Below are 24,854 nucleotides of genomic sequence, written 5' to 3'. Positions count from 1 at the left end.
TGGATATACACAGAGGGGCTTGGGCTTTTAGGGGGTATGTTAAGTACCCTAATCTTCCAGTAATTGGTAGAGTGTGGGAGAGAAGTGGTTTTAATTGTATTTTTAAAAGGATCCAATTAAGACGAGTTTTAGGAAAGGTAGGGAAGTCAATTCCATCTTCTTCCTTCATTTTGAGTAAACCAGGCTTTTGTTCCCATGCCAATAAGGGGGGCTGGATGGGCCTGAAATGCCAGAGCTGAAAAAGAGAGGTATATCCAACAATGGGAGGTAGAATTTTGTGTTATTTTATTAATTAATTTTTTGAAAGTTTAGGGAAGGAATGTGAGATAGGGAGGTAATTAGTGGGCAGAAAGTGGTGGTGATGTAATAGGCTGGACCATTTTCCTTTAATTCTTAACTCTGTACCAGTTCCCTCATTTAAATGGTGTCCTCTGAATTGTCTTTTTTCAGTTTGAGATAGAAGTACTTTATTTAGCTGGGTGACCTCTATTATATGTGTGGAAAAATCTAGATTATTTTGTTGGGTTTTATCTGAAATTGGCATTTCTCTTGGAAAATATGTGTTCCTGAAAGAGTAAAATATTTCTCCTATTCCTTCTACTTCCTTTTACCATTGAATAGAGTCCACAGGTTAAGGATGTTGATGGTGCTGATTAAGGATATTGACTCTCCTTCATATGTAGACAGTACATCAGGGGATTGATGGATTTCTAGTTGTTCTGTAGTTGTGAAGGAAATAGTTGTTAACAGTTAAAGTTAAGAAATAATCATGTAAGGAGGAACTAATTAAATATATATATAAAATGAAAGAAAACTGCAAGACAGTCAAGGGGAAAAACTCAGGAAATGCTACCTGTAACTAGAAGTAAGAAAAAAACAGCAGCAATTTTGAGCAGGATTTCAATGAGCTATCAGAAGTAGTTAAAGTGGAAATGAGGCTATTAAGGAATCTGGTAAAAGAATAAGTATTCATATACTTTGATTATGTCTACTTAAGGGTTAACTAGGGTAACACAAAGATTATTAAAACAGGGACAAGTAACTATAGCCTAAGAAAGGGCCACAAGCCAGAACAAAATTACAACAAAGAAATTTAAAATGCATTTATCAGTTGTTTCCTTTGATGGCGTAATTCAGACAGCTCTTTAAGTATGCCTAGTTTGGTCTGTTCCAAGATTGTCTGTGTATCTGCCTCCTGGGGGAAGTTCTATATTGGTTCCTTTTTCTTCAGAGATTCAAGTGAAACACCACCTGGTAGGAGAAACCTACTACTGCTTACAGATACCTGAGGCTCAAGTGGGGTGAGAATATGGGGTCCTGGGGGCCTCAGACCCCATCAGTCTTCTATGGCCAGACCCAACAGGTTGGGCATATCTATGGTCTCCACGGTGTGTTTCATGAGGGAGACAGTGGGCTGCCCAGGCTTCCAAGTTTCCCTGCCATTGTTAGGTTGTGGGATGGTGGGCTGCCTGGCTTCCCATAGTCCACCTTCCAATGTCCAGTTGGAAGGATATGGGCCTGGCAGGAGTTTTGGGTTAGGGCATTTATTTTCCCAATGCCCCTCTAAGCCACATTTTAAACAGGGCCCCAGAGGGGAGAACATTCTATAACCTTTTTTCCTTGGGGGGAGGGAGGACCTCAGTTGTGTTTTGAGGAATTCCCTGTATAGTAGAAGTAAGAAGCTGATATTTCTTTGTGGAATCCTTTAATTTGGGGGACTTTTGTTCTTCCTGTCTGTTGTTAAAGACCTTAAAGTCAGCTTTAATGAGATCCTTTTTGGGGTCAAAGGAACATCCTCTAGTTTTTGTAATTTTTTTTTTTTAATATCTGGGAAGTCAAATGCAGATTCAGATAAGTTTTTCCTTCTTCACTGTCTATATTTAGGTTAGTATAGTTAAGAATAACCTCTGTATGCCAAGACATTAAAAAGGGCTGGATTTTTATGGTGTTCTTACATTATTTCTCTAATTTTATCATAAATAAAATTTTTTTTTGTCTTTTTGCTATTTCTTTTTTTTATTATTTTATTTTATTTTATTTTATTTTTTTTTGTCTTTTGTCTTTTTTGTTGTTGTTGTTGTTGTTGTTGTTGTTGCTATTTCTTGGGCCGCTCCTGCGGCATATGGAAGTTCCCAGGCTAGGGGTCGAATCGGAGCTGTAGCCACCAGCCTACGCCAGAGCCACAGCAACGCGGGATCCGAGCCGCGTCTGCAACCTACACCACAGCTCACGGCAACGCCGGATCGTTAACCCACTGAGCAAGGGCAGGGACCGAACCCGCAACCTCATGGTTCCTAGTCGGATTCGTTAACCACTGCGCCACGACGGGAACTCCATAAATAAAAATTTTAAATGAGGATTTCTTCTTTCCTTCTGTTAGGCAAGAGATAAGGTGGCCTCTCTTATATTTGTCTGCAGAGAGCCAATAAGACTCAAAGAGCCGAGGAAGGGAGATTGTCTGAATGGTGCGATTCCGAGGACAGGCTTCTAATCAGGAAGAGGGGCCTGTCTGAATGGTGCATTTCCGAGGGCAGGTTCCTAAACAAGGGGATGCAATTCTGAAGACAGGCCCCAGAAGAAAATAAGGCTCTCCCACTGACCCTGGTGGGGAACTGAATTTTCCAGGAAGCAATTTCCATTTTGCATTGCTGAGTGGGGATTATTCATTCCATGGATAACTTAGTCTTTTCTGTTATTCACTTGCTATTCAGGTTTTCCTGTCTCTCCTGATTATTTATTTGCTTATTAATCTTATTTCCTATTCTCATTTTCCTGTAGTGATTTGTGGTTTAACAAAAATTACAATAATAATATAATAAGAATTTCATTCTGAAAGACTTTCCCCTATTTAAGTACTAACTAGCTATACAGTAAACTTTAGAGTTAGGATTTTAATGAAGTCTATAGAAGTTAGACATATATTATTCATGATCAAAAGAAATTTGACTGTGAGTTTTGTCCTTGAGTTTAGAAACTTTTAACAGCAGCTAGCTAAGTTGATTTGTATTTTCTCACACTGTCTCCCTGCCAAGGACGTTTTGAAGATAGAAATTAATCTAAAGACAAGGTTATTTGTGTCTATAGCCTCTTCAGTTTGTGGGAATTGGCTGGCCATGAGATGGTTTGTGCTGAGTCTCCTCTTTCCCACATGATATGTTTGTGTCTGTTTGTCTTTGAATTGTACTCACTAAATTTAATTAGGCTAAAGATTTTAAAACATGATATATTGCTACTGTACCGTGTGATCAAAAAACAAAGCCTAATAGTTAACCGATGTACTTCTAACACTATGGTGTAACCTGTAGTGAAAAACTGTCTATATAATCAACCACTTATGCCAATAAAGTCTGAGCAGTCCCACGCCCTGAAAAAAGGAACAAAGAGGCTGTCTCCATTTCTTACGCCGATGCTGTCCATCTCCTTTCGGGACGTACACACCCTGGCTGTTGGACCTGGTTGTTGGAGCTGGCCTCTGACATTTGTCTGTGGAATCCATCTGATAGTTCCAATTAGGGTCCACACAAAGGACAACTAGAGTTTTAAGTGGGGTCTTGAGTATGTATGGTTTCTGCATGTGCTTGGGCTGCTAGCCAAATTCATTCCCTTTCTTGAGGGAGAAAGTAGAACTAAAGATAACATAAATATCTTGCCAAGTTATGTTATGAGCTGGTTTTTTTTTTTTTTTTTTTAGGTAGTTGGTTGTGAGGTGAAGGAGCCTAACTGTTTTTCTATTTGGGATAAGTCTCCAAAAGAAAAAGGCACATGAATTCTGATTATTCCCTCAACTCCTCTCATCTTTCCCTCAACTCAGGAAAGATGTTTCTTGATCATGAGTGAGCATCACTCAGATCCTAGACTTCACAGGGTGACACTCCTCGACTATATAGGTGGTCTATCTCTATCAGATCCAACCTCCCTTAAAGGAAGAATTGGGGCCTCAGGTGATATTGTGAATCAAGATCTCATGGAGGGGGAATAAAAGGGGTTGTTATTATAAGAGGTGGTTGTATTTTGGGAGTCTGAATTAGGATTCTGAGGGCAGGGAGAAGGAGGAGGAAGAACAATGGTGGGATGGAAGAAAAAGGTATAGGGGCTGTAGGAGGTGGAAGCACAGAGAGAGAGGGAGTGAGAGGAGGAGTCATGGAGGTTTCAGGAGGGGCAGGAGGAGGAGGATTATGTTATGAGGGATTTAAGGAGAGCTGGGGCATCCATAGGATCAAAGTCAGATTTGGAAGACAAATAATTAGGAGGGTGAAGAAGGAGGGGGGAATTCATTTAACCACAGTACCTGGTATGAATTACACTCAGAGAAAAGAGAGAGTCAAGATCTTAAATATATAAAAGATTAGATGTAGGAAACATCTGACAATTTTCAATTGGGTTGGAGAAAATTTTCAATATTGCATTGAATTCAGAAATTGAGAGTGCCATTCTTGGGCCATTGACTCCCATTATATAACTTATATTGGGTCCAGAACACTATAGAGGAGAAAATGAGACACTTGGGCTTAATATATGGGTGGAGTGCCAGAGTTGAAAGGTTGCAGAATAGACACTCTTAAGGTGTATCTAATGGAGTTTTAGAGGAGGAGGTGCCTATAATGTTAATTTGGGAGTGGAAGTTTTAAATAAGGGTGATAAAAACCTACCTAGGTGCTCTTATAGGTGTCCTCCTGAGAGGGCCAAGGATCTGAATGAGATAGATCACCTATATAGTCAAGGAGTGTCACCTTGTGAAGTCTAAGATCTGAATGATGCTCGCTCATGATCAAGAAACATCTTTCCTGAGAAGGGGTAGCACCTTGTCCCTGGGACCAGATAGAAACCTGAATGACTGGACAGCCAGATTTTAATGAGGAAATGAAAAATGGGCAATGAGATCAGACCAGGATTGGGAAGAAAGTAGGGGGTGGGGTACTACAGTATTTACTCTCCTTCCACTCATCTTGAAATGGTGGTTGGTGTGGGGTATGGTGTGGCAGGAATCAGTGGAGTGTGCTTGAGATCTCAGAGCTTGACAGTATCCAGGGGATCAAACAAATACATTCATCCTAAGAGAAATATTTATTAGAAAGAGACTTAAAGAGACCTTTGGAACTCACTGGGGAGTTGTCCTGACCTGAGTCTTCAGTTGTCCTAAAGAGTTCCCTACATTCACTGAAAGCCTCAGTAGTACATAGGATAGTTAGGAAAACAGAATAAGAGGCAGGAGACATCCACCCACTCTGGGATGAAACTCTAGTCCTTTAGCTTAGAGGAGACTTTCAGAGCACCCCACAGAATAGCCCTGTAGTGTCCTTAGTTGTCCTTTCTGGTGTCAGGGCATCTGGTGAAGTCTCAAAAAGGAAGGGCCAGGTAACCCTCCTGGATTTCAGCACAAAAATATTAGGTCTGTAGGGAAAGAAAATTGACCAGAGCAGTTAGATATGAAACAAGATTTTCTGACAATCAGAGTGGCTGGGAGAACTGAGCAAGATCAACTCAGAGCCCCCTGGTATTGAGGCAAAGGCTTTGTTATAGTTAGAGTTTCATGTGATAGGTCACTAGTCTCATGGAGAAAGAGGAAGGGGGCTGGGCAAACAGGGAATGAGGATTTATGTCATTAAGTGTGAATTTGAACAGTCCTTTTGGCTCTGTTTATTCTGAGGTTTAATTGCTCCTTTAATTATCCTGGTCCTGAGGCCTTTGTCCATGTTGGGGTCTGTTTCCTTTTTGTTTGGCACCTGAGTGGTATGTTGATGATTCGATCATTTTACATCTTCCATTTGGTATTCTTCCTCCAGTTTTTAGATACCAACTAATAGGTAATATCTTCATAAGTTATAAAATAAAAGTGAATGTGGTAAGAGTTTGCAGGTGAAATTCTTATGAGTAAGTATGTTTGGGGTATCACTATCTAAAATAGATTCTGCACATTTTCAGTGACTTTAGCTTTGCCAATTTAAATTAAATAATGGAAATTCATTTAATATCCAGTTTATTTCAAAAAAGTTATGATACTGGTACATGAACTGCTAATCAGACCTAAATTTACCTCTTTGTTTCTTATGAGAGGATAACTAAAGATGTTTGGGGTAATTACACATCTTCTACCACATTGAGAAAATAAATTATGCTATGAGAAGTTGTATATTTCTAGAAGTTAGGAAATATTTATCAATTCACCAAAGAGAAAATGCTGATAGGACAAACAATTTCAAATTACTTACTCTTTATTGGTATTCATTATAGATTATGATTGTTAAGGGTTGGAATTGTATTCTGTCATTAAATCAATTAAGAAGAATAAGGAAATTATTTCAGTTTTCAAGGGATTCAGGATTTGTGTTATCAACAAAATAAGGTATGGGAAATAAAAAGGATATAAATATTTTGTCCTAGTACTGGTTGTTTCTATAGAGAAAAATAAAGGACAAACTAATATGAATGCAGAAACTCACAGAAGGTTTATAGAAAGGTAGACCTAGAAAAGGAGATATTTGCAAGGTTAAGCTAGAATTAGATTAAATCTAATTAGGTAAATTGACTGTGTTTTTATTTTATTTTATTTTTTTTATCCTTTTACTATTTTTTTTTCTAATGTACAGTGTGGTGGCCCAGTTCCACGTACATGTATACATTCTTTTTTCTCACATTGCAAGTTCCATCATAAGTGACTAGAAAGAGTTCCAGGTGCTACACAGCAGGATCCCATTGCTAATCCATCCTGAAAGCAACAGTCTGCATCTATTAACGCCAAGCTCCCAGTCCATCCCACTCCCACCCTTTCCCCCTTGGCAGCCACAAATCTCTTCTCCAAGTCCAAGATTTTCTTTTCTGTTGTTCTGTATATTATAGTCCAGATATGTGATATCATATGGTATTTGTCTTTCTCTTTCTGACTTGCTTCACGCAGTATGAGAGTCTCTAGTTCCATCCATGTTGCTGTAAATGGCATCATTTCATTTTTACGGCTGAGTAATATTCCATTGTGTGTATATACCACATCTTCCTAGTCCAATCATCGTCAGTGGACATTTGGGTTGATTACATGTCTTGGCTATTGGGAATACTGCTGCAATGAACATGATGATGCATGCGTTTTTTTAAGAAAAGTTTTGTCTGTGTATATGTACAAGAGTGGGATTTCTGGGTCATACGGTAGTTCTATGTATAGATTTCTAAGGTACCTCCATACTGTTCTCCCTAGTGGTTATACCAGCTTACATTCCCACCAACAGTGCAGGAGGGTTCCCTTTTCTCCACACCTCCTCCAGCATTTGTTATATGTGGACTTATTAATGTTGGCCATTCTGACTGGTGTAAGGTGATATGGATTGTGTTTTTAAAAGTAGGCTAGAGCACAACTGGATTTTGTTCCTCTCTTTGTTTTAAGAGAAAAAATTTTCTTAGAATACTGCTTTTGATAACAGTTTGTGTAAGTTTCTTTGCTTTCAAATGATCTTTATTTGCTTTTAAACCTATTGTGACTTTGGATAAATAAAAAGTATTGTTTCACAGTGACCTATGATGCTATCTGACCAGTTTTGAAACTTTTTTGATGCTTTTGTCAAACTTTACAATTACCAAACTGATTAAGGTACTTTGGACCTCCAGTTAACTCTGGTATGATTCAATGGGACCCTGAGGAATCTTAAAGAGAAATGATAACTAATCAGATTTGTTTGATATGTTACTTGGGAAACATTGCCAAGTGATTGGAGATAAACTTTCAGTTATGAAGAATGGGTAAATGCCATTAACATAAGATCTTCCAAATTTATATGGAATTCCTAATAATATGATATGATCTGATATTATGCTGTCATAATTCTAATTATCTTAAAATATTGTCTGTCAGAATTATCTTGTGGCTGAGTGGTAATGTAACCAATTTGGATCCTTGAGGATGCTGGTTTGATCCCTGGCCTCCCTCAGTGGGTTAAGGAATTTGCATTGCTGTGAGCTGTGGTGTAGGTTGCAGACACAGCTCAGCTCTTGTGTTTCTGTGGCTGTGTCACAGGCTGGCAGCCATAGCTCCAATTTGACCTATAGCCTGGGAACTTCCATATGATGTGGATGCAGCTCTAAAAAGAAAAATAATAATAATATCTGTCGGAGAATTATCCATTTCCTCTCGATTACATTTTAAATTTTTTTCTTTATAAACTCTTTGACTTTCATGCCTTTATAAAATAAAGATCTTCAAGAAGATTCATAAAAAGAAATTTTTGACATAGTTTTAAAAGTAAGTAGAGCCTTTTGTCAGTTTGTGTTTTTATTTATTTATTTAGTATTTCCCAGAGATAGATTGTCTGATATATATAATGTGTACACAGACATACATATACACAGGCAAAACTTGAGATCTCATAGCTTCACGTTAAAAACTTAGTTATGAATCAGATATGACCATATATATTTACTAGTTTGTAAATAACTGTTGGAATACGTTAAATTTGCTTGCTCAGATTACTTAGGCTTTCTCTTCGTGAAAAAAAAAAAAAGACAAGATTTCTATTTGTCCTTCATAAACACTTAAGAAGGCTCAGAATTAGATTTTGGGTGAGTAAGACTTTTCAGCAGTTTGAGCTATAAAGCCTTTTCCCCATTTCTATCAGTGTCAGTGATAACTTTCAGATTTTTACCATTGAACTTGCTAAGAAATTACAAAACTATAATAGCAAACCTGAATTTCATCTAGATCAACAGGAATTAATTACATGGGACTAAATGAACTGATAGAACTGGTTTATAATGTTAAGGCTTTTTCTGAAATATTCTGGCTTTTTATCCTTGTTTTTTAGAAAAAAATATTGTTTCTCTGTTGCTATCATCTAGAGCATTTTAAGTAAACTTTTGTAAACAATGATGAACAAGATCATCTTTTTCTGTCTTCCTGATCCTTTCAGTATTTGGCTTCTCCAGATGGCTCCCCTGTGGAACTGATGGCTTATTGTCACCATATTACAACTAGTTATACTTATCATTTTTTTAATTTCTTCTCTCTTACTGTTTTCAAGCTATTTATGCCTTGTGTATCTCTCTGATGTACTACGACTATATCAATGTTTCTGACTCCATTACTTATGTCCCGTCTGTTTTATAGGATTTTTGTCTCTTGCAGTACCCAATGTGTAAGCAGGCCTCCTATAAAATTTATGATATCTTGTGATAGTCATATACATATGTCTACAATTGTAGACATATATATTCATAATAGTGCAACTCTAGACATGGGAAGAAGCAACCAAGGAAGACATTTCATGGAATCATACTAAACTAGTAAGATAGAAGATCCAGAGAATTTTAGATTATTAACAAAGAGTAATACAAATAATAACACATGGTGTGTCCTATCAACAGAATACTTGCCCGATCTAGGTCGAAGAATCTCAATTTTGTACCATGAGACAAAATTGATCACAAAATGTATCCCAAATTTGGTCAAATTTTTGACCAGGCCTACTCACTGTGAAGCAAAAATATTGTCTGCAGTGTCAGTAACAACAGGTGTTTTGGCTATCAAGCCATCAGCCAGTGCACATGATAGGAAAGTGACAGACACTGAGCATAGAAGAGGTACAAGCCCTGGCTCTAACCTTTTCATCTCCAGCCAACTTCCCTCCCAGCTAAGAATTGCCAGCACACACTGGAGGAAAACCCAACACATTCTCTCCCTCTCTCTCCCATTCTCTCTCTCTTATTCAATTTTGTTATTATTTTTGTATTTTTTATTTTATATTATTTTGTATTTTAAGGTATCATTTATTTATATTATTGTGCCAATTTCTGCTGTACTGCAAAGTGACCCATTGTGTATATACATATATATATATATATATATATATATATATAGAGAGAGAGAGAGAGAGAGAGAGAGAGAGAGAGAGAGAGAACTTTTTTTTCATGTCATCACCCATCATGTTATATCCCAAGAGATTGCCCATCCATTATACATGTAATAATTTCCACCTATTTTTCTGACTCAGTTCTTCCACCAAAGACACTGAGCACACATAGACTGCATAGAAATACTACCACACATGGACACCTCTTCAAGACTGGGGTAGGTACTTGTGTCATATAATTTTATAGACATAAAAGAACTTAAAAGAAAATGACAAGAAGATTTTCTGTTGTGGCTCAGTGATTAACTACTTGACTAGACTTCATAAGGATGTGGGTTCAATCCCAGTCCTCACTCAGTGAGTTGGCAATACAGTATTGCTATGACCAGCAGTGTAGGTCACAGACATGTCTTGGATCCCATGTTGCTGTGGCTCTAGCATAGGCCAGGGCTACAGCTCCAATTTTACCCCTAGCCTGGGAACCTCCATATGCTTCAGGTGAAACCCTAAAAAGACAGAAATACAAAAAAAAAAAAAAAAGAAAAGAAAATGACAAGAGAGAGGAAATTGCTCCTAAGGAAACAACAAGAAAAAAAAAAAAAACTGAGAAAAACAACTATTGAAATAGAGATAAATAATTTAGCAAATAAAGAGAATTAGTGATAAGAATAATAACTCAACTAGAAAAAATAATAGATTGAATCCATAAGAATTTAACAAAGACCTGGATAATATAAAATAGAATCAGGGAGAAGTTAAGAATATAATAACTGAAATGAAAAAAAAAAAACATTAGAAATCACTAAATTCAGACTATGTGATGCAGAAGAATACACAAGCCACTTGGAAGATAGAATAATAGAAATAATCAGAAGAGCAAAAAGAAAAGTTTAAAATGTGAGTGCAGTTTACCTCAAGTAGTTTTATAGTATCTGGCTTTACATTTAGGTGTTTAATCTATTTTGAGTTTATTTAAGTGGATCATATTAAATAATTTCTAATTTCATTTTTTTACATGTAGCTATTTTGTCTAGCAGGATTTTTTTTATTACTCAAAGAACTTTATTACATTTATATTTGTACAATGTACATCACATCCAAATTTTATAGCATTTCCAATCCAAACTTCAGCACATCCCCCCAGCTCCCAACCTGTCTCATTTGGAAATCATAAATGTTTCAAAGTCTGTGAGTCAGTATCTATTCTGCAAAGAAGTTCATTGTATCCTTTTGCTAGATTCCACATGTAAGTAATAGCATTGGATGTTGGTGTCTGTCTGACTCACTTCACTTATCATGATAATTTCCATGTCCGTCATGTTGCTGTAAATGCCATTATTTCTTTCCTTTAATTGCTGAGTAATATTCCATTGTGTATATGAACCACTTCTTCTTTATCCATTCCTCTGTCAATTGGCATTTAGGTTGTTTCCATGTCTTGGCTGTTGTATATAGTGCTGCCCTGAACATTTGGGTACATGCATCTTTTCAAGTCATGGTTTTCTCTAAATAGATGTGCAGGAGTGGGATTGCTGGAGCAAATGGTAACTCTATTTTTAGTGTTCTGAGGAATCTCCATATTGTTTTCAAGTGGTTGCACCAATTTACATTCCCACTGAGAGTGTAAAAGAGTTCCCTTTCCTCCACACCCTCTCAAGCATTTAGTTTTTGTAGACTTTTTGATGGTGGCCATTCTGTCCAGTTTAAGGTAGTTCTTCATGGTGGTTTTGATTTGCATTTGCCTAATAATTAGTGATGTTGAACATCTTTTCATGTGTGTTTTGATGATCTGTATGTCTTCTTTGGAAAATTGTCTCTTTAGATCTTCTGCTCATTTGTTGATGGGGTTGTTTGATTTTTGGTATTGAGCTACAGGAGGTTTTTATAAACTTTGGAGATTAATCCTTTGTCAGTCACTTAACTTACATAGATTTCCTCCCATTTTGTGGGTTTTCCTTTCATTTTTTTAGGGTTTCCTTTGCTGTGAAGAAACTTTTATGTTTAATTAGGTCCCTTTTTTTTCATTTCTGTTTTTATTGTTATTTCCCTAGGAGAGGATTCTGAGAAGATATTGCTGTTGTTTATGTCAGAGAGTGTTTTTCCTCTGTTTTCCTCTAAGTTTTATATTATCTAGTCTTATATTAAGGTCTTTAATCCATTTTGATTTTATTTTTGTGTATGATGTTAGGAAGTCTTCTAGTTTTATTCTTTTACATGTGGCAGTCCAGTTTTCCCAGCACCATTATTGAAGGGACTGTCCTTCTCCATTGTATATTCTTGCCTCCTTTGGCATAAGTTAGATGACTGTAGGTGTATGGGTTTAATGCAGGGCTTTCTATCCTATTCCACTGATCTATATTTCAGTCTTCATGCCATTACCATAGAGTTTTGATGACTGTAGCTTTATAGAAGATGATAATGGTGTTTTTTATAAACTTTACATGACTATCACAGTAATAAAGTACAGAATTTTTTGTGAAGTTATGGTACAAAATATTGCAGATATTTTGTACCATAACTCATGAGGCAAATGTCCTTTGCATGTCTGACTAGTAGTCTCTTTATTTTATTATTTTTATTATTATTATTTTTAAATATTTATTTCCCCAATACAAATTTTTTCCACTGTAAAGCATGGTAACCCAGTTACACATACATGTACACATTCTATTCTCTCACATTATTATGCTTCATCAATAGTGACTAGACATAGTTCCCAGTGCTACACAGCAGGATCTCATTGCTTATCCATTCTGAGGGCAATTAATCTGCATCTATTAACACCAAGTTCCCCAAAAACCCCATTCCATCTCCCTGCCCCTTGCAACCACAAGTCTATTCTGCAAGTCCATGATTTTCTTTTCTGTGAAAAGGTTCATTTGTGCTGTATATTAGATACCAGATATGAGTTATATCATATGGCATTTGTCTTTCTCTTTCTGACTTACTTCACTTATTATGAGAGTCTTTAGTTCCACCTATGTTGCTGCAAATGACATTATTTTGTTCTTTTTTATGGCTGAGTAGTATTCCATTGTGCATATATACCACTTTTTCCTAATACAGTCATCTATCAGTGGATATTTGGGTTGTTTCCATGTCTTGGCTATTGTGAATAGAGATGCAATGGACATGCAGGTGCATGTGTTTTTTTTAAGGAAAATTTTGTCTGGATATATGCCCAAGAGTGGGTTTGCTGGACCATATGATAGTTCTATGTATAGATTTCTAAGGTATCTCCATACTGTTCTCCCTAGTGGTTATACTAGCTTACATTCCTGCCAACAGTGCAGGAGGGTTCCCTTTTCTCCACACCTCCTCCAGCATTTGTTATTTGTGGACTTATTAATGATGGCCATTCTGACTGGTGTGAGGTGGTGTCTCATGGTAGTTTGGATTTGCATTTCTCTAATAATCAGTAATGTTGAGCATTTTTTCATGTGCTTGTTGGCCATCTGTACATCTTGCATGGAAAACTGCCTATTCAGTTCTTTTGCCCATTTGTCCATTGGGTGGTTGGCTTTTATGCTTTTGAGTTGTATAAGTTGCTTGTATATTCTAGAGATTAAGCCTTTGCAAGTGGCATCATTTGAAATGACATTCTCCCATTCTTTAAGTTGTCTTTTTGTTTTCTTTTTGGTTTCCTTTGCTTTGCAAATCTTGTCAGTTTGATTAGATCCAATTGGTTTATTTTTGCTCTTGTTTGTGTTGCTTTGGGAGTCTGCCCTGAGGAAATATTTATAAGGCTGTTGTCAGAGTATGTTTTCTTCCAGGAGTTTGATGGTATCTTGTCTTATCTTTAAGCCATTTAGAGTTTATTTTTGCTCTTGTTTGTGTTGCTTTGGGAGTCTGCCCTGAGGAAATATTTATAAGGCTGTTGTCAGAGTATGTTTTCTTCCAGGAGTTTGATGGTATCTTGTCTTATCTTTAAGCCATTTAGAGTTTATTTTTTGTGCATGGTGTGAGAGTAGGTTCTAGTTTCATTGGTTTGCTTACACCTTTCCAGATTTCCCATCAATTCTTACTAAATAGACTATATTTTGCCCTTTTTATATTCTTTCCTCCTTTGTCAAAGATTAATTGACCATAGGTGTCTGGGTTTATTTCTGGGTTCTTTAGTCTCTTTCATTGGTCTGTATGTCTGTTTTGGTACCAGTACCACACTGTCTTGATGACTGTTGCTTTGTAATATTGCCTGAAGTCTGGGAGAGTTATGGCTCCTGCTTGGTTTTTGTATCTCAGAATTGCTTTTGCAATTCTGGGTCTTTTGCAGTTCCATATAAATTTTTGGATTGTTTGTTCTAGTTCTATAAAAAATGTCATGGGTAATATGATAGGGATTGCATTGAATCTGTAGATTGCTTTTGAGTAGTATAGCCATTTTTACAGTATTAATTTTTCCAACCAAGGAGCATGGTATATTTTTCCATTTCTTTGAATCTTCTTCCATTTTTCCTTGATTAATGTTTTATAGCTCTCAGCATATAAGTCCTTTACCTCCTTGATCAGGTGTATTCCCAGGTATTTTATTTTTTGTGGTGTAATTTTAAAAGGTATTGTATTTCTGTATACCTTCTCTAATGTTTCATTGTTAGTATATAGAAATGTGACTGATTTCTGAATGTTAATCTTATATCCTGCTACTTTGCTGAATTTGTTGATCAGTTCAGGAAGTTTTTGGGTTTAGTCCTTAGGGTTTTCTACATATAGTATCATGTCATCTGCATACAGTGATGGTTTTACCTCTTCTCTTCCTATTTGGATGCCTTTTATTTCTTTAGTTTGTCTCATAGCTCTCGCTAGAACTTCCAGTACTACATTGAATAACAGTGGTAAGTGGACATCCTTGTATTATTCCAGATTTTAGTGGAAAGGCTTTCAGCTTTTCTCCATTGAGTGTTAGTGGAAAGGCTTTCAGCTTTTCTCCATTGAGTATTATGTTTGCTAAATGGCTTTGATTATGTTAAGGTATGGTCCCTCTATACCAACTTTGGTAAGAGTTTTTATCATAAATGGATGTTGGACTTTGTCAAATGCTTTTTATGCATCTGTTGAGATGATCATATGGTTTTTGACTTTTCTTTTGTTAATGTGGTATATGACGTTTGATTTGCATATGTTGAATCATCTCCACCTGAGATGAATCCCACCTGGTCATGGTGTATGATCTTTTTGGTATATTGTTGGATTCAGATGGCTAAAATTGTGTTGAGAATTTTTGAATCTATATTCATCAAAGATATTGGCTGATGGTTTTTTTGTTTGTTTGTTTGTTTTTTGGTGGTATCTTTGTCTGGTTTTGGATTTAGGGAGATGGTGGTGTCATAGAATGTCTTTGGGAGTTTTCCTTTTTCTTCAACCTTTTTAAAAAGTTTAAAGAGGATGGGTATAAGTTCTTCCTTATATGTTTGGTAGAATTCCCCTGTGAAGCCTTCTTGTCCTGGACTTTTATTTGTAGGGAGCGTCACATATTCAATTTCATTTCTAGAGATCGGTCTGTTCAGTTGATCTGTTTCTTCTTGATTCAGTTTTGGCAGGATGTAAATCTTTAGAAAGTTGTCCATTTCTTCCAGGTTGTCAAATGTGTTGGCATACAATTGTTCATAGTATTCTTTCATGGTTTTTTTTGTATTTCTATAGTATCTGTTGTGACTTATCCTTTTTCATTACTTATTTTGTTTACTTGGGTTTTTTTCTCTCCTCTTCTTGGTGAGTCTAGCCAGAAGTTTGCCAACTTTGTTTACCTTTTTGTAGAACCAGCTCTTGGTTTGATTGATTCTGTCTCTTGTTTTTTGAATCTCTATATTATTGATATCCTCTCTGTTCTTTATGATTTCCCTCCTTCTGTGACTTTTCTTTGTTCTTCTTTTTCTAATTCATTTAGGTGGTGGGATAAGTTGTCAATTTGAGATTTTTCTTCTTTTATGAGGAAGGCCTGTATTGCTATAAACTTACCTCTGAGCACTGCTTTTGTGGCATCCCATAGATTTTGAGTGGTTTCATCTTCATTATCATTTGCCTCAAGGTATTTTTTTAATTTCCTCTTTGGAATCTTCTTTGACCCATTGGTTTTTTACTAGCATGTTGTTTAGTCTCCATGTAGTAAGTTTTTTCTCATTTCTTTTCCTGGGGTTGATTCCTAGTTTCATGCCATTGTGGTCAGAGAAGTTACTTGAAATAAGTTCTATGTTCCTAAATTTGTTGAGGTTAGCTTTGTCCTCCAGTATGTGATCAATTCTTGAGAATGTTCCATGTGCACTTGAGAAGAATGTACATTCTGGGTTTTTTTGGATGTAATGTCCTGAAAATGTTGATTAAGTCTAACTTTTCTATTGTGTCATTTAGGATCTCTGTTGCTTTATGATTTCTGTCTAGAGGATCTGTCCATTGATGTGACTGGGGTGTTAAAGTCTCCTACCGTAATTGTATTTCCATCAATTTCTCCTTTACGTCTGTTAGTATTTGTTGCAGGTATCTGGGTGCTCCTATATGAAGGGCATATATATTGAGGATTGTAACGTCCTCTTCCTGAATGGATCCTTTAACCATTAAATAGTGTCCTTCTTTGCCTTTTCCTTTGGCATTTGTTTTAAAGTCTATTTTGTCTGATATGAGGATTGCAACTCCTGCTTTCCTGTCTTGTCCATTTGCATGAAATATCTTTTCCCATCCCTCATTTTCAATATTTACGTGTTTTGCTCTAAGTCGAGTTTCCTGTAGGGAGCAGATTGAAGGTTTTTGCTTTTTTATCCAATCAGCCACTCTCTGTCTTTTAATTGGATCATTAAGTCCATTGACATTTAAGGTGATTATTGATAGATATGTATTTATTTCCATTTTGAACCTTGTTTTCTAGTTGATTCTATGTTTCTCTTCTTTTCTTTTTTGGGTTGGATGGTTTCCATTTATTTTATGCTTGAGTACTTTTTCTGTTCTTGTGAATGTAATTTTTGGTTTTGATATGTGGTTGCTCTCTTTTTCAAGTGCATTAGCCCTTCCTATATCTGCTCTATTCCCCTTATAGTCACATAGGCTCAAAGACATCATTAAAATTAAAAAAAAAAAGAATCTATATTTTCTTACTTTCCTTCCCCACATTGTATGATTTTGATGTCTTTTTTTTTAGCATCTTCTTGTTCAGATCTGTATGCTGGCTTATTTAAGGGCCTGCTTTCCAATTGCAGTTTCCTCCATCCTAATTCTTTCTCTCTTTTCTCTCTATTTTTTTTAATTTAGAGAAGCCCTTTCATTATTTATTTTATAATGGGTTTCATATTGCTGTACTCTTTTAGCTTTTGTTTGTTGGAGAAATTCTTTATTTCCCCTTCTATTTTAAATGATATTCTTGCAGGATAGAATATTCTAGGTTGCAATTTTTTTTTTCCTTTTAGCACTTTGAATATATCTTGCCACTCCCCTCTGGCCTGTAGTGTTTCTGTAGAGAAATCAGCTTATAGCTTTATGGGGGTTCCCTTATAATTAATGACTTGCTTTTCTCCTGCTGTCTTTAGAATCCTCTCTTTAACTTTTGCCATTCTTATTATAATATGTCTTGGTGTGGGCCTGTTTAGGTTCAGCTTGTTTGGGGTTCTCTGTGCTTCCTGTATCTTGATATCAGGATCCTTGATTTGGAAAGTTTTCAGCCATAATTTCTTCAAATATATTTTCAATCCACTTTTTTTTTTCTTCTCCTTATGGAATTCCTATTATGTGTGGATTGGTCTGCTTTATATTATCCTATGGGTCTCTTATATTGCTTTCACGTTTTTTCATTTGGTTTTCTGTCAGCTCTCCTGATTGGGTGATTTCCATTATTTTATCTTCCACGTCACTAATTCATTCCTCTGTATTATTCATTATATTCCTTATTGCCTTAAGCTCAGTTTGTATCTCTGCAAATGAATTTTCTAGTTTTTCTTGACTCCCCCTTATATTTTCTAGTTCCTTTCTAAAGGAATCTGCATTACTGTTCATATCCTCTCTTAATTCCTTCAGTATTTTCAATACCTCCCTTTTGAACTCAATGTCTGTTAGACTGCAGAGGTCTGTTTCATTGCTGTATGCTTTAGGTGAATTGTCCTGTTCCTTTAAATGGTGATGACTCTGTGCTTCTTCATCTTGCTTGTGTTTTCCTTTTTCTGTGAGTTTGGGGAAGCCAAACTGTAATCTTGTAAGGCTACTTCTATGCAAGAATACCCTTTGTATTTTTGGGGGGGTTACTATTTATTTTTGATGTGGGAGGTTTAATATTTTCTGTCTCTTTCTTCAGTGTGATCAGGCTGTTGTTTCCAGGATGCTCAGTGTGTTTTCATGGAGAAGGAGGCAGTGGGTAGGGCCAGCAGTCAGAGCCTGATTGTTGGGCTCTCAATAGCAGCAAGGACTTGCAGTAAGGTGGCACAGGCATCTCCTAGTTGCAGGGCCCTGGGAGGTGGTAATAAGCTCTAGGCAGATCTTCAAGATGACCAAAGCATTTGGCAGTAGCAACAGCAGAGTGCATGAGTTCCCAGGGGAGTGAGAGGAACAACAGCTTGTGTTTGATTGCAATGCCCTCTTCTGAGGTGATTGGAACTGCAGGTGGTACCTGTTCAGGAACACCTATTGGGAGCAGGCCATGACCATCTCTAAAGTCAGGGATAACTTCTGTGGTTTGCCCCTGCCACCTGTAGACCATACATGAAAAACTCATCTCACTTAGTCCACATATGAAGTGTTGTAAAGGGTGCTCCTATTTGCAGGATCCTGGGAAGTGACAGAGATCAGCCATGTGGGTATTGCCCAGAATGTTTAGCAGTGGCAACAGCAGGGCAGGTATATTCCCAGGGATGTGAGAGCATCAACAGGTGGTGTTTGGTCACAATGCCCTCATCTGTGGTGCCCTTTAGATGAATGGGGCTGCAAGTGATTTTTGTCCAGATATCTCCAATGGCAGTAGGCCACACCCACCTCTGGAATCAGGGATAACTGCCGTGGTTTGCCCCTGCCACCTGAAGACCACATGAAAAGCACCCTGTCCCACTTAGCCTACACAGAAGGTGCTGCACCAGTTGCTCCTAGTTGTAGGGTCTTGGGAAGGGATGGTAACCAAGTGTCTGGGGGTCACCCAGAGCATTTGGCAGTGGCAGCTTCAGGATAGGTGTGTTCCCAGGGGAGTGAGAGTAACAGTGTATAGTGCTTGGTTGCAATGCCCTCTTTTTTTCTTTTTTGGCAACCCCTGAGGTGACTGGGGTCACTGGTGGGGCCCACTCACAGGCCCCCTCTGGCCTCTGAGATGACTGCCTCAGTCTGTCCCTGCCACCTGTGGATTGTGCAAGAGGCACCACATGACACTTAACCCCTTTATGCCCTTAACTCAAACAATAGGTGCCTGACCACTGGTAGCCTGCACAAGAAGCACCTAATATTCCCTAAATGAGCAAGAAGCTTCTCACTGCCAGTAGCTTCTGCAGAGCCAACCTTCCCTCTAAGCCCACAGGCATGCACATGCTCTGGAGCAGGGAGTTTCCTATGGTGGCAGCCCCCTCTTCTTCTCCTCTCCCCAACAATGGCACCTTGCCTCTCCTGTGGGTCTGGTTCCCTCTGCTGTGGTGTTCCACTCCATGGCCCATGGCACACTGCTCCTTAGCCCCTCATGCCATCCCCAGTTCTCTCCCTGGGACTGACCTCTGGAGCCTGAGTCTCAGTGCCCAGCCCCTGCCTGAGCATCTCAGGCTGTGGTGTCCAAGCCAGTGGTTCAGATGATCTGTGTGGCTCTCACTCTGCTTTGCTGTTCTTAGTCCAGCTGCTACACTTTTCTGGGTGACTTTGAAGTCCCACTGACTCAGCCAATCTTTTATCAGTTAGGTGGCTTCCCAGGAGGTGGTTCCTTTTCTCCTTCACTTATCCCTCTCAGGAATGCTAGTCCCATCCTAATTCCTTTTCTCTCTCTTTTTTCTTTCATTCTACCCAATTACATCAAGAGTTTCTTGCCCTTTTTGGAGGTTTAAATTTTTCTGCCAGCATTCAGCTGATGTTCTGTGCAAGCAGTTTTACATGTATATGTGTTTCTTTGATGTGTTTGTGGAAGAAGTTGTGTGAGATCTCTTACTCCTCTGCCATCTTGCTCCACCTATCCAGAATTCTATTTTATTTTAAAGTTAGAAAAGTTTGAATACAAATGTGGTAGGATTCTTCAGAAGTAGCTAACACATTTGGAGGTAGTGATTCTAATAATATTGTTCCACACTATAAACCTTGTATAGGAACCAGTATATCATCAAGCCTAGGTTTATTTTTTTTATTTTTATTTTTTGTCTTTTGTCTTTTTTTTAAGGGCTGCACCCATGGCATATGGAGGTTCCCAGGCTAGGGGTATAATCAGAGCTGTAGCCGCCAGCCTACACCAGAGCCACAGCAACACGGGATCCAAGCCACATCTGCGACGTACACCACAGCCCATGGCAACAATGGATCCTTAACCCACTGAGTGAGGCCAGGGATAGAACCCACAACCTCATGGTTCCTAGTTGGATTTATTAACCACTTAGCCACAATGGGAACTCCAAGCCTAGGTTTATATGGTATTTTGAGTTTCTAACACTTAAAAATGTAGTTTCTAAAATTATCTGGTATTTGTTCATTTGTGTTCATGTTGAACACATGAACAGGTCTCTAGATAGATCAAGAAACTGATTTTCATTGCTTCTTATTTCTTGGGAAAGGTGGTAGTAAAAAAGAAGGGTGGTCATAAATAGAAATGCTACATTTTAAAATTCTCCCAAATGGAAATCAAAGCAAACCTACAAAAAGGAGATCTAAGGATGGTGGGATAAAAGACGTTGAACATATCTCTCCCCAAGAGCACATCAAAAAATACATCTAAATGTAAAGTTACTTTTTCTGAAACTAAAATAGAGGATGACAGAAATGTTGATCTACAACCAAGGGCATAAAGAAACATCCACACAGAATCAGGAAGGGAGGAGATGTGAGTAGATTGGGATCAGCATTCCTAGCAGGGGATGCAGTAGTGGATGTGGATATCAGAGATACTCCCTGGGGAGTGCAGGGTTAGAACAACATATTGGACACCCTAGCCCTGAGGACAGAAACTGAGAAATTAATTACCCACTATTTGATGGGTCAAGATTTTCAGTTTTATAAGATGAAAAGAGTTCTGGAGATGGATGTTAGTAATGTATTTCATGGCACACAACTGTGCACCTTAAAAGAGTTAATATGGTAAATTTTATGTTATCCAAATTTTGTTTCAATTTAAAAAATAAATAAAGGAATTCCCATCATGGCACAGAAGAAACAAATCTGACTAGGAACCATGAGGATGCAGGTTTGATCCCTGGCATAGCTAAGTGGGTTAGGGATCTGGCATTGCAGTGAGCTGTGGTGTAGCTTGCATGCATGGCTCAGATCTGGCATTGCTGTGGTTGTGGCATAGGCCAGCAGCTGTAGTTCTGATTAGACCCCTAGCCTGTGAACCTTCATCTGCCACAGGTGCGGCCCTAAAAAGACAAAAGGCAAAATAAATAAATAAATAAATAAATAAATAGTAGAGTGAAAAAATGTTCTGGTTACATAATAATATCTTAAATATACTCAGTAGGAATTATATTTAACCAAATGACTCTGTTTAAAGGAAGGAAAATGATAAGAGAAATTCTGTATATGGAAATGGATTTAAATATACTGGATCAATATGGTAAAACCACTTGCCTGATATGAAAGCATAAAAGTGGACGCTTATGTGTAATATGACAATCACATCACAGTCATTGCAAATCATTTCTCCTTTTGTAAGTCTTTCTATAACAATGATGTCTGGATCTTTCCTTCTAAATAAAAAATATACATCTATATATTCCTATGAAAAATAATAAAAAACAGCCCACTATTTCCACCCATGTGACATATATATATATAGTGTGTGTGCGTGTGTGTGTGTGTGTTTTCATAGGGAGAGGAATAAAATTTAAAATATTAAACAATAAGATTAATGAAAAGTATTTAATTTTTCTCAGAATATAAAATCATTAGCCTCATAGAAAGTATCAGATTATTCTACCAAGTATGAATTATATAGTCCAAATACTTGGACCACAATTAATTAAAACAGGAAAATAGCCAGAAGGAAGATGCAACACAAGGGCCCATCCAATGGTGAATAAATAAAGAAAATGTGGCTTACATACAGAGAAGTATTATTAGGTATAAATAGGAATACTATTCTAAGATATGCTCTAGGATGGATGAAACTTGAGGATATTATGCTAAGTGAAATAAACTATTCACAAAAAGACAAATATGCTATGATTCCACTTGTATGAATTAGTCAGCATAATTAAATCCATAGAGACAAAAATAGCATGATGCAATGGTATATTTTCGCTATTTTAAAGATGTATCTTAAGTAACATACCCATTTTTTTGTCACCAATGTGTCAAAATATAATTTATCATCTTCTGAAATCATCATTACTTCCATAACTAGATAAATTTATAAAACAAGTTTTTTATTATTGTCTGTTATACAAAATTCCCTAGACATTTTAATTCTGAGTGTGTACAAAAGTTGTTAACCAATGAGGCAAAAGTGTATTGCAGTTTGGGAACAAAAATTTTAGGAATATTTAGTGGGTCTATCCAAGATGAAGAAGTATTTATGAAAAAAGGAGTTAAAGTAGAGATAGAATTTTATGTTATGATTTCCAAATAAACTAAAATGAATTTAGAAATTGACATAGATTAAAAATTAGTCCACAAATTAGGGGTCATATTTACAGACCTGCCAGACTTGATACCACAGAGGAGAAAAAATATAATAATAACATATAGAAGATAAAAAGAGAAACATTTACCTTTAGCCCAGAAGCAAGTTTTGTCACCTGAAAATGGATCATTCAGAATGGAGTGCCAAAGTAATTGTAAAAAAGACAGCCAAGGGAGTTAAAGTCTCCCCACTAACAGCAAAGAAAAGGAAATTACACTCTCAATAATTAAGGAGACTAAAATCACAGTTTAATTCAATTTTTTTGTGGAATTTTTCTTTACTTTCAAGAAATATTTTATATTGGTTTTCATTCCACATACATTTTATTTATTTATTTATTTATTTATTTTTGTCTTTTTGCTCTTTCTTTGGGCCGCTTCCGCGGCATATGGAGGTTCCCAGGCTAGGGGTCATATCGGAGCTGTAGCCACCGGCCTACGCCAGAGCCACAGCAACGCGGGATCCGAGCCACATCTGCAACCTACACCACAGCTCACGGCAACGCCGGATCGTTAACCCACTGAGCAGGGGCAGGGACCGAACCCGCAACCTCACGGTTCCTAGTCGGATTCATTAACCACTGCGCCACGACGGGAACTCCCCACATACATTTTAGATTATCATTTATTTTTCATTTTTACATGTATCTAAAATTAAGTAGCATATTATTTATATACTTATTTCAAATTTCAGTACCTGAATTCAGATATTTTACCTTCTAAGAATTCCTCCAAGGCAGTAATGATAATGTTAATAATTTATGAATCACAAACCTTTATAATCTAAAATTTGATTTTCATCAAATATCTTGGATCCTATTTATTCATTAAAATAGAGTTGCTAATTTTATAGAGACTAAATAGAAAGGCTAATATAACACAATTTTTATTCATTAATTACACAGATCTCAAAAGAATGATTTCAGAGTGAGCAGTTTTAATACATAAAAACCCAGACAAGAGGTTATTTTATGAAAGTTTGGATCTCATTGAATGACATTAGGATAAAATTGAAGTAGATTTTTATTATTTTCCAGAATAAAATGTTTAAAATATTACTCTCCTTACAGCTTCCTTTATCTGTGTGTTTCTAAGACTGTAGATGATAGGATTTAAAAATGGAGCAACCATGGTATAAAATGCAGAAAGAATCATGTCATTAATTGTTTCAGATGTTACTGATGGCCTTAGATATACAGAGATGATGGAACTGAGAAAGACAGTCAACACAAAGATGTGAGGGACACAGGTAGAAAAGGCTTTTCCTTGCTCCTTAATTGAAAACTTAAGCATAGTTCTAAATATGTTAATATATGACACAGTAATGAAGATAAAGCAGATCCCACCAACCACAATGATGGATACAAGAAGTAAAGTAAAGTTGCTGGAGGTGTCAGAGCAGGAGATCCTCAGCAGAGAGGGGACATCACAGAAGAACTGATGGATCACATTGGACTGACAGAAGGTCAACTGGAATGTTTTACCTGTGTGCACACCTGAATACACAAGCCCACTGAGCAGGGAGACAAGTGTCATTTGGATACAGACTTTTCTGTTCATAGTAATTGTGTAATGGAGTGGCTGGCAGATGGCCATATAGCGGTCTTGAGCCATAACGGTGAGGAATAGAATCTCCACATAAGCAAAGTAAATGACCAAGAATACCTGGGTGGCACAAGCAGCCAGGGAAATGGTTCTGTTACCAGTGAGAAAATAGACACAGGCATTGGGCACAGTGACAGTAATGTAACACACATCTAAGATAGACAGATTTCTGAGGAAGAAGTACAAGGGTGTGTTAAGTTTCTGGTCAAATGTGGTGACAGTGACAATGAGAAGATTCCCTAACAAGGTAGCCAAGTATATGAAAAGGAACAACATGGAGTACAGGACCCTTATCTTCCATGTATCAGCAAAGCTTATGAGGAGAAATTCAGTCACCATGGTAGAATTGCTCATATTTAGGAAATGATGATGTTTGACCTGGAAAGTAAAAAAAGAAAAAAAAAAAGATAAAATGTAAAATGCAAGATTCATAAAAACTAATTAATAAAATTATCTTAAATATTTTATTTGAAAGTGGTTTCTGTGTGGGGAAGGTCTCTGATTAATGATTTGATGTTTCCAAATTACTATCACTACTGAGTTTTTGACAAGGCAAAGGGCTAAAGATGACACTTTTCAATCCCATTCTCTGATTATAACATTTAGTTTTATTACTTTATTAAACATCATCACTTATACATCAGTTTCATCAATACGTAA

The 24,854-nt window shown here is 37.1% G+C and overlaps 1 pseudogene; it reads right to left on the bottom strand.

Annotated features, from left to right (window-relative positions):
• Positions 1–23,679: 23,679 nt before the first annotated feature.
• Positions 23,680–24,548, bottom strand: LOC100514097 (olfactory receptor 14C36-like; annotated as a pseudogene).
• Between the last annotated feature and the right edge of the window lie 306 nt (positions 24,549–24,854).

Source organism: Sus scrofa, chromosome 2 (assembly GCF_054392235.1).
Source record: "Sus scrofa isolate SSC_HxYL_T2T_F1_AM1 chromosome 2, Sscrofa_HxYL_maternal_Yorkshire_Landrace_v2.0, whole genome shotgun sequence".
Taxonomy (NCBI): domain Eukaryota; kingdom Metazoa; phylum Chordata; class Mammalia; order Artiodactyla; family Suidae; genus Sus; species Sus scrofa.
Note: the sequence above shows the minus strand (reverse complement) of the source record. Positions and strands in the feature narration are given on the sequence as shown.